Source organism: Benincasa hispida, chromosome 6 (genome assembly GCF_009727055.1).
Source record: "Benincasa hispida cultivar B227 chromosome 6, ASM972705v1, whole genome shotgun sequence".
Taxonomy (NCBI): domain Eukaryota; kingdom Viridiplantae; phylum Streptophyta; class Magnoliopsida; order Cucurbitales; family Cucurbitaceae; genus Benincasa; species Benincasa hispida.
Genome location: NC_052354.1, coordinates 42587782 through 42598378, shown reverse-complemented (window position 1 = coordinate 42598378; position 10597 = coordinate 42587782).

The window sequence follows — 10597 nt, the reverse complement described above, 5'->3', positions numbered from 1 at the left end:
TCCAAATGAAAGATTTAGGAGAGGCTCAGTTTGTTCTGGGTATACAGATCTTTCGGGATCGTAAGATCAAAATGCTAGTGTTGTCTCAGACATCGTATATTGCAAGATGTTGCTTAAGTACTCGATGCAGAACTCCAAAAGGGCCCTACATCCATTCAGGCATGGAGTTACTTTGTCTAAGGACATGTGTCCTAAGATGCCTCAAGAGATCGAAGAGATGAGACGAGTCCCATATGCATCTACCGTTGGCAATTTGATGTACGCAATGCTCTATACTCGACCAGACATCTGCTATGTTGTGGGAATAGTCAGTAGGTATCAATCTAACCCAGGCCAGGGTCACCAGACCTCAGTTAAGAACATTCTCAAGTATCTTCGGAGAACAAGGGACTACATGCTCGTGTATGGCACATGGGATTTGATCCTTATTGGATACACGAATTCTAACTTTCTGATTGATAAGGACTCTCGGAATTCTACTTCAGGGTAAGTTTTTACTCTTAACAAAGGAGCTGTAGTGTGGTGAAGCACTAAGCAGGGGTGCATCGCCGACTCCACGATGGAGGCCGAGTACGTAGCGGCTTGTGAAGCTGCTAAGGAGACCGTTTGATTCAAGAAGTTCCTAACAGAACTGAAAGTTGTTCCAGACATATCTAGGCTCATCACCCTTTATTGTAACAATAGTGGTGTTGTGGCGAACTCCAAGGAGCCCAGGAGTCATAGGCACGACAAAAACATAGAGCGGAAGTATCATCTGATCTGCGAGATAGTGCATCGAGGGGACGTGATAGTCACGAAGATCGCTTTAGAGCACAACATTGCTGACCCGTTTACGAAGGCGTTCATGGCTACAGTGTTTAAGGGTCATCTTCAGAGCATGGGTCTACGGGACTGCCCGCAGCTGGACTACGGCAAGTGGGAGATATTTATGTACTAGGCCTTAGTGCCCTAGTTTATTGTTGTATTAGTTGTATGTACACCCCACTCGCTTTAGGAAAAGTGGGAGATTGTTGGGGATGGTGCCCTAAACTCTCGTGTTATGTAGTTTGTAAACATATTTTTGAACAAACACTTGTGATGTATAATATATGATATTTTCTTCACTTCTTGTCTTGGATGTTTTATTTGCTTTACCACAAACCAATAAATCAAAATGTCTGGTTGTCATTATGTAACTTAAACATGTATGTGGAGACATACAAGTGGATCATGTCTTAAGTGATAACCAAAATGGTCTATAGTATATGGACATAGGAGGGAAGCCTTATCCTGGTAATGCTATAGATGTAGCTAGCTTTGTGGAATACTTATATGTGTTGTAACTTGTCATAGATGGTCTGATCTTGATCTCGTGTAGGGGACATGTGAGCGGGGGACATCCTAATCTGGTTTCTCTACTTGAGTTTAGGACATGGTTCTTATCTACTTCATTGTGTTATGCGTCCAAGTAGGCTATTTTTTTTATTAAGCATGCGTCCGTTTGACCTCTTTTAGGGTTTCTTGGTGTAACTCCTTTCCAATTGGTTGTCCCATGCTTTACCTATGCTCCAAAGATAGCCTTTTCCATGCCTCAACTCCTTTGATTCCTACCCATGAGTTAGGCATTCCCTTGACCATGACTCCAATGCATGTTACTTCTTTGCTTTTACTTAGGCCAACCATCCCTTATCATTCCCTTGTTCATTCCACACATGGCCTACCAAGCTACCTAGAGGTGTGATGTATTCTTCTTCCATTAGACTAACTCCAACGCATGATTGTCTTCCCTTGGTAACATTTAGCAATTTATTTCCATGCTAAGTACCTTTGTGTGTATCAACCTCCTAAAGCATACCTATACTTATTTCGCCAACTTAAGCCTCCCTCCTCAACTTCTTAAGGCCAACACAAGCCATGCTTCGAAACACCTTGGGCAAAACTTCACAAATCACTCCACCTCGGAGAATCCTTTGGGAGAACTTCTCGGGTTTACACGATGTCTATTGTTAGAATTGGAACCAATAAAGCTAATACCACGAACACCTCTAGAAGACTTGCCTTTAGACAATATTTGTTCTAAACAATTAGTTTCAAAATTTAACATTCTAATAGACTTGCTCATGGTCTCTTTCTCTTATCTGACTTTTGTGAATTCACATTTCAAATTTGAAATAACTTCCATAAGGCAAGCATTGTCAACAATAAAGACTCAATTCTTGCTTTCTAAACATCAAGAGCCTTAACATCCTCACACCTCTACTCAAAAGATTACGATAGGACATTGCAATAGATGAGTCATGGGATTTTCATCTCCACTAACTTCAATAAATTCATCGATAGGCATTTTTTCCTCTGAACTTTCTAATAAAATGCAACTGACAAAGACCTTGACTTCTTCTGCCAAATCACTATAGTGTCATCAGACTTCTCATCAAATAAAGTCAGAACATAACTTTTGTTTTGCCTCTTCAGAAATGTTGGAAATTCTAACTAATAGTGATCAAAACCTTCACATTCACGACACCTAATTGTTCATGTCATTACCATTCAGTTTTTCATAATCTTTATTTGATCTCTGAGTTTGTTGAACATTTAATCTAGAGTTGTGCCCGATTTAGCCATCCTGAGGGAGTGAAAACCAGATTTCCTCTCAAACTTCTTTAACACACAAGAAAACTATTTTGACAGTAAGAAGATTGCATCAGTAAGATTTTCTTCGGTCTCCTCTATCGATTCAGATGAGTGCTTTTTAATTGAAGATTGCAAAACCATTCCCTTATTCCTCTTCTCAGGTTTTTCACCAAGGGGCATTTCAAAAGTAAGTAAAGATCCAAATAGATCATCAACCTTTATTGCGGTGATATCCTGTGCTTCTTCTATTGTAGTGACTTTCATATCAAACCTCTTAGGTAATGATATGAAAAAATTCTTGGCAAATTTATCTTCAAAAATCTTTTCTCCAAGGCAAGAGATTCATTTGGAATGTCAAGTAATCTGATATTGAATTCAACAAAAGTTTCTTCTTCTTGCATTTCTAGAGCTTCAAATTTTGAGGTGAAGAGTTACTACAAGAAATAACCCATTTAATAGCCTTTTGGGATAACCTTTAATAAAATAGGCTATAACAAATAGAATGAAAAAGGCGGGAGTTGAAATCCCTAATTAATTTGAGCAGCACTTTTCACTCCCCCACCATTATTTTCTCCATCTCCCCAAAAAGGCATAACCCATCGAAATTTTCCTTCCCAGTCTCCAATCCTCTTCGCGCCTAGTCTCCTTCCCACTCAGTCTTCTCGAAATTTTCCATCGTCATTGCCCAGAAACCTTCCCTCGCAGTCTCCTTAGCACAGAAATTTTCCATCTCCTTCCCACGCAGTCTCCTTCGCACAGTCTCCTTCACACAGAAATTTTCCATCTCTTTCAACACAGAAACCCATCGCCATACCCATCCCTCCTCGTCGAAAGTATCCAAAAATCCGTCACTGGCCATATCCTTTGCATAGAAACCTTCTCCTTTTCTCTCTTGGATCTTCTCCTCTTTCATTTTGAGCAATCACGATGCTCGATCTCCACCAGATCTGATTAAAATCCAATGATGGTCGACACTCCACCAGATCTTCTCCTCTTTCCTTTTGGCAGTTGTTTTAGCAACGAAACTAACCAATCATCTAGCGCCTAAAGCTAATTTGTTCCACCATCACATAGATTTCTCCCTCCCTCTATAAAGTCTTACCAATGTGAGGTTATAACTAAAACCTTAAAAGACAAAGTTTTAATCCGTTCTTTTTTTTAGTGTCAAATCCCATTTCGGAAGCTAAATTTTGAGTTTATATACCCTTATATTGAAGTTCATATATCCTAGATTGAGTTTATATACCGTTACATTGAAGTCTCCATATTCATTGATGGATTAGAAGTCAACTGACTACATGTTTGATATAAATGGTCATACCTTGAAGTATCATTTCTCTGGAAGTGATAAATTTGGTGAAATTTATAATAAAGTATTAAACAAGTATGACTCATAGCATAATCTCCTAGTTGTTTCTCACTAACTAATCTTTGTCTTTTGTTTTCAGTGAAGTTGTTGTTTGAGTAGATCATGTTGTTATTGCACAAAGACTCTCATTAGCACATAAATGTAGTACATTACAATGAAAGTTTATAATATACTCCAATTGTTGTTGTGTTATTGCTGAAAAATTGATTTTGCCAATTATTTGACAGGTTGTAATCTATTGCACTGATACATGTGAACTTGAGCCTAAGCTCTTGTTTTGCATCATTACTCAAATTAGAGGTAGGAAGCATTCTCATGTATGCTTGATAAATCTCTGAACAACCCATTTATATAAAAAAATATTTTAATATATATTTTTTTCATTATCTGGTGTTCTTTCTACAATTACATAAAAAATTATATTGTATTGCTGAGGTTCTTAAAGTGAGAAACTTCAAATAAAGAAACTTTCAATTAAAGTACTAGGAGCGTATTGGGTACACATACTAGATTGTTTATGGTCTAGTACTAGAGCATATTGGTTATCATTTTTTTGTTGTGGTTTGAACTCATTTCTTGGAGTCCACTTGGATAATTTTCATTGTAGTTTTATCATTATTCTAAATTTCTCAAGCTAGTTTTTATGACACTTTCAGAGTTAGCTTAGAGTTGGAATCAGAGTAGTAGAAAATATAAGTTTGTTTCGTTCATCTAGTAAATTTGCATGGATTGGATTCAAGTTTGTTTTTGTTTCATCTTTGCACAATATGATCATGTATTAGGGGACACACTACACAAAGTTCAACTTATCTAAAAGTAAGTCACATTTGGTTACTACATTTCATATGGTGATAGTACTCCTTATTTATGATTGTGATTTATGATTCTATAAAAGCATGGATAAAGAAAAGGAGATGACATTTTGGTACTTGTACGGGGTATTGGGAGGTAAGATATTTTAGTTTTTGATGGACAAGTGGATGGGGGATCTTTCTGTTCCTATTTAGATAAGAAACTAAAAACATATACTCCAAAAAACTAACAAAAGAGAGTCTTCCAACCTCTTTCCTCTTTATTTCCTTGATTATAATCTCTTACTTTAAGATGATCTATTCAATGGATATTATTCTCCATTCTTTCAGCTTTTTTTTAATCTCTGTGTATTCGTGGCTCTTTTAACTTTGATTGACAAGTCTTCAATTAGTCTTGGGAGAGGAGATTCTTGTATTTGGGATCCGAACTCTTCTTAAGTGTTTTCTTGTAGCTTCTTTTAATACTAAGTGAACACTCTTCAATTAGCCTTAGGATTGAAGATGTTTTATGTTATTGAAGAAGTGAAGAAAGTACTATTAACTACACATTTAGTTTTTGATTTGTATCATTAGCAAATAACATATCTTTGTATAGGACTTGTGTACGTTCAGCATCATTGGTAGAGATATCCTTAGAATTCGAAAATTAGCATGTTAAAAATTTGAAATGTCTTAGAAGGTAGTTAGAAGTGGATATAGAAAATTGTTGGGATAGATTAGTCTCTTGGTGCTTATACTTTGGTTGTAAGTGAAACTATTTGTCTATAATAAACTGTATATAATTCATCATATGGAATGTTGAGTTTTGTGTATCCTTCTCATTTGAACTTGATTCTCATCTTAGCATGTGTTGTCTTAGTTTTCCCTTTTAACTTCTTGGGCTTGGGCTTGCAAGGGGCATGCCCTATTTGGCAATTTGCAAGGGTCGGCGTCAGCTCAATCACCTCACTTCAGTTATATTTTAGGCCTACACCGGTCACTTGCATGCCCCATTAGGCATAAAGCCCATTTTAGTCCTAAGTTGTTACCCTTGACATGAATCATGTTATCTTCTTGACTTCATTGCTCATGTTCTCGCCAAATGTCGTTTGTACCCTTTGGTCCAAAATTTCCCACAACAAAAACTAAATTAAATAATTTATGGACTAAACATCAAAATTTAGGGATGATTCAAATAAAAAAGAAAAGAACTACGAAATTAGAAGTTTAGTCTGTGAATATTGAGATTTGTTTATTTGTCCCCTAAACTTTTAGAAGTGTGTAACATATTCTTGACCTTTCACACTTGTGTTTAGAAGTTATTGGACGTTAAAATTTTCCTAAAAGTTCAATAACCTTTAAACACAAATTTGAAAGTTCAATAACATACTTTTACAATTTTAGGGACCAAATAACTCGACAAATAATAGCCAGAGTGAGTTTAACTCAATGGTATTGGTATTTGCTCCATCCGTAGAGGTTGGTAATTCAATCTCCCCACCTTGCAATTGTTATAATAAAAAAAAAAACTAGACAAACAATAGTGTATTAGAGGCATGAACATTCAACTACACAAATACAATATAGAACTTGTGGCAACTAGGATGTGACTATTAGGACACTAATCATGTATAAATTCGTGACATATGGGATATCATGTTTAAGAACACATGGTCCTTTTTGGGATGGACATCTATTTATTATAATATTCCCTCTTAGATGCTCAGAAATATGTCTCATTAAAACCTCACTAGAAAAAATCCAATGGAAAAAAATATTAGTAAAGGAAAAAAGTACATATTTCATATAATTTATACTTCTGATGCTTGATTTTATGAAGTGGAAATATGGATGATATGTGTTGATGGAATTGCGTTGTGCACTCAAGTTTTCCAGCAGAATCAAAGTGTAAATTCCTTTGAGTTTCCTGGTATGTCCAGGGTTGAACACAGGGACTTGTGAAAATAGATTGCGTTGGTAATTTTTATGAAAACCTTACGATAACCGAGTAAATAAATTGTTGGTTTGTTGTTGATTGCGTTAATGAAAAAATAAACAAATGCGGTGGATCTGAGAAAAGGAAATTGTGTGATAGATGCAATGAGTATGCGATGAACAGGTTGAGAAGATTTTTAGCTAGTGTTACTTGGGAATGCGTCAGGCTATGCGATCATGTTACAACCATACACAGCAAGTCATTTTCCAATGCAAATGCGATGCTCCTAAGTCTAGAACGCATGTGTTGAATGCAAAATTGTCTATAGAGCTTATTTCTAAGTCTCTACTCTTGTCCTATGTGATGATGCAAAATGCATGAAAGCAAGGTGACCGCATACAATCATATCCTATCTCTAGGATGCATGCGATGCGTTAATAACAAATAGTGCTCATTCCTAAGCTCCTATCTCTTGTATTATATGTTCTAATCTGACTTTCCCGAGCCTAGATTCTAACCTGGCCTTCTCAAGTTTAGATCCTGTCCTTAGACTACCCTCCCGAGTATCTCTAATGGACGAATGAAGCATACATAATACAAGATAATCGCAAAGAATGAAGATTCTCTAGTTGTGCTAGCTAAATGCTTCTCAACCCATTCAACTAATTTAGCTACTCATGCGTAAATAACAGAGAGCGAACAAATATAGAGAAGGAAATTCTATTTTTATAAGTGAGTTGAGTACAAAATGACAATGGAAGTTGAAGGTAGAGAGCCTGGTAGCAATTCCTTGCTGACCGAGGCTTTTACATTGAAATCTCTATTTGGTTCTAAAGATGTTTCTGCTTCCGTAGGCATCGGCCATCTCTCTGCTCTTGAAGCTTCTGACACTCTCCCAAGCTTACCGGAATGACCTGCTGGCACAACCTCCTTCCTCGCTTCTGCCTTAAAATGAAAGAAACTAGGAACAAAGACGTATGAACTAAAGAATGGTGAACTGATCAACTCGTCAACCCCTTCTCTGAAGAACGCCCTTGGTATTTATAGAGTATCCATGGTGAAAGGCGGCTTCTCTCTCATGATTGTACAGATGGGACGATTTTAATTTTGACTGATGCGTCGAATAATTGTCATCGAAAAGTTGAATGTACTTTGTGGCTACTATCGGTTGTCAACTTAATTCGGATTCGACTGTCATCAACTTTTTGTCCCATCGCACTTAATTAGTCTTTCACCCAGATGCGCCCACCATGTTGTGCTGATCAAGTTGCGACGATTCTTCTCGGGCGAATGTTTGCGAACACAATCATCGCAAAGCCTTGCAGTGAAGTTGCGCTCGACTAGTGATTTCCTATGATCGCAATTCTTACATTGCGTCAACGCATATTCTGCACAAAAAATACAAAAATTAACTATTCTAATGCGTTGAACGCATGCGATCGCAATATTATAAAATCGATGCTTAATGGACACAAATTAACATATTTCATCAACGCAATCCAACATTGTTTAAGAACTTAGCACTATGATAACGTGCATTTTTGCCCATTATCACACCCTCAAATTTAAATAATGCTTGTCCTCAAGCATAAGCTAAAGATTCCTTTAGCAAATCAACCGCAAAGTTCTTTTCCTAGATTTCTCAAGGATACTTCGTTCAAATCCTATATGCCAAAGTTTCCTTAAGTCTAATTAAGTCTCTTCTTAAAATATTTCTAAGAATTAGGGACTGCAAGCTTACCTTTCAAAAGGACTTTACTAAATTTCAGAACATCGCATGATTTATTTTAAAAAGAAAATTTTCTACCGGTAATTTGGATGTCAATGATTTTATCCTTGGCATTTAAAAATATTTTCTATCATTGATATATATTTTTTCTGACCTTGCGCTGATCCAAGTGGTACTTGCCTTCGTTTATGGGCTTGCCCCCACGGGTCGTCATGCGGGACATATCCAACTACGAAGCAATGATACTCTTTCTCAACTAAGTAGTTGCGGTCATTTATTCTATTGGTTGATCTTGGTGACTTACTTTCCTTTTGGCTTGCCCCCACGTTGTGTCATGCGGACATCCAACTACGGGTAAGTATCTTTCACAACTTAACTCTTATCAACATAGGTTTCCTATTGCATTGACAGTGGAGTTGTTATTCTCAATTTTTTTTTTAAGATAGCAAGGTTGAAAATAAATACCTCACCCTCAAATTTAAAATGCGGCAATGTCCTCATTGCCAAAAGATTTAAATGAGTCATGAGTTGTAAAGAGAGTTTGAAAGAAAGCTAGCAAACCCCTAACTTCTAGAAATATTTCATGAGGTGACTATCTTAAGACTAAGTTGACTCTAGTATATACGAAAGAAATAGAAGCATATTTTTCATCATTGAAATCATACTTGGAAAAGAAACAGAATGCGGTAAACTACTAAATTTATCTACGTCAAATGATTGCGGTAAACTACTAAATTTATCTACATCAAATGATTGCGGTAATCAAAGAGGATGCGGTTATAAAGCTTTTAAAACTAACATGCGTTGTGATAGCGCAAAATTTGAAATAAAGATAAAGAAGAGTACACCCCCAAATTTGCATTGTCGCCCGCATTGTGTATTGACGCATCCATCTTTGTAGTGAACTCTCTTCTTTAGATTGCGGTGATGGAGTAAGATAAGAGGTTTCTTCGCATAACATCTCTGCAATCCAGCGCCTCGATTGTTTGCAAGAAAAACAAAGAGAGAGTCAAATGATTTAAAACAAAACAACATTTTTTTTTAGATAAGAACAGTGTAGATAGATAGTCAGTAAAACAAAGTAATTGCGATAATAAATAATAACGAGTAAGATAAAAGCTCATGAAGTATTTGATGCAGGAAAAGGATATTCAAAAGGATTGCATCCCTGATGAGGTTGAATCATATAATACTCAAGGACCACTCATTCCAGGTTGGGTTGTTCACGTCCATGGTGGCTTTTCTCTCTTTTCTTTGTCCTCTGGGATTTTTACTGCCTTAATCTAGAGTTTCTCCCCATGAATGCTCATTACAATTTCCCCCTTGCGTACATCAATTAGAGCGCGACCGATTGAAAGGAATGGTCGTCCCAATTTGATGGGCGCATCTCCGTCCGCTTTATAATCCAAAATGAGGAAGTTTGCTGGCAGGATGAATTTATCGATTGAAATTGCGACATTTTTCAACTCTCCTTTAGGGTGTATTTGAGATCTGTTCGCGAGCAGGAGAGTTTCCTTTGTGGGCGTAAGTGTGTCGGCATTCAATTGTTTGAAGATTGATAGCGGCATTATGTTTATACTTGCCCTAAGATCACATAGTGCTTAGCCACTATAGGTCCCTCCGATAGAGCATGGGATCGTGAAGATTCCTGGGTCACCCATTTAAGTGGGATCATAGTATTTTGCGTTGCGGCCGCGACCATTATTGCGATCTTTCCTTCCTCATTTTTTTCCTCTTTCAAACTTTGTGGAGTTACTGGTGGTTGGACTTCTTCTGTCTCAAGATCTAGAGACTTAAGGGTGGATAAAGCCTGTCTCTTATACACATCTAGATGTGTATAAGAGACAGCAATGGGCTTCTCCCCTACTTCCGCAGTCATGTTGTCGCTTAGCAAGGAGACTGCTAAGCATTGTTCCTTCCCGTTACCCCCAACATTGCGAGGGAGCTTAGTTCCTGTCTCTTATACACATCTAGATGTGTATAAGAGACAGCTGCTAAGCATTATTCCTTCCCGTTACCCCCAACATTGCGAGGGAGCTTAGTTGAGCTCAGCAACACTTCTTGCAGTCTGTTTTTCAGCTCGCTTGCAATTTGTCCCATTTGGATTTCGAGATTTCTAATGGATGTAGCTTGGTTTTGAAGCACTGATTCGTTTTTCTCAA